Source organism: Elephantulus edwardii, unplaced genomic scaffold, assembly GCF_000299155.1.
Source record: "Elephantulus edwardii isolate Elephantulus edwardi_28Jun2011 unplaced genomic scaffold, EleEdw1.0 scaffold00137, whole genome shotgun sequence".
NCBI classification, from domain to species: domain Eukaryota; kingdom Metazoa; phylum Chordata; class Mammalia; order Macroscelidea; family Macroscelididae; genus Elephantulus; species Elephantulus edwardii.
This window is the reverse complement of record NW_006399887.1, coordinates 8,065,827-8,066,544: the sequence shown is the minus strand read 5'-3', so window position 1 is coordinate 8,066,544 and position 718 is coordinate 8,065,827.

The window sequence follows — 718 nt, the reverse complement described above, 5'->3', positions numbered from 1 at the left end:
GAAGGAACTGAAAAATAAATTCAAGCCACAAGTTGCAATACTTACGGATGCTTTGGGCAGAATATTAAATGATTCAAGAAGCATTAAAAGAAGATGGAAGGAATATACAGAGTTACTGTATCAGAAGGAATTGGGTGACACAGAAGAATTTCACGAAATAATGTATGAGCAAAAGCCTCCAGTGGAAAAAGAAAGAAGTTCAAACTGCTCTGAAATAATTGGCAGAAAACAAGAATCCAGGAATTGACAGCATACCAAGTAACATATTTCAACAAACAGATGCTACCTAGGATGTGCTCATTAAGTTGTGCCAAGAAATCTAGAGGACAACCACCTGGCCAACTGACTGGAAATAACCAATATTTGTTCCAATTCTAAAGAAAGGTGATCCAACAGAGTTCTGAAATTATCAAACAATATCATTAATATCACATGCAATCAAGATTCTACTGAAAATTACCAAAAAACTACTGGAGTAGTACATCAACCTGGAACTGCCAGCTGTGAAGGCTGCATTTAGAAGAGGCTGTGGTACTAGGAACATAATAGCTAACATTAGCTGGATCTTGGCAGCGAATATCAGAGCAACATCTATCTGTGTTTCATTAACAATGCAAAGGCATCCCATCAGCAAACGAATGGATAGAGAAGCTGTGGTATATTCGCACAATGGAATACTATGCTGCATTGAAAAACAAGGAACTCATGCAATATTATT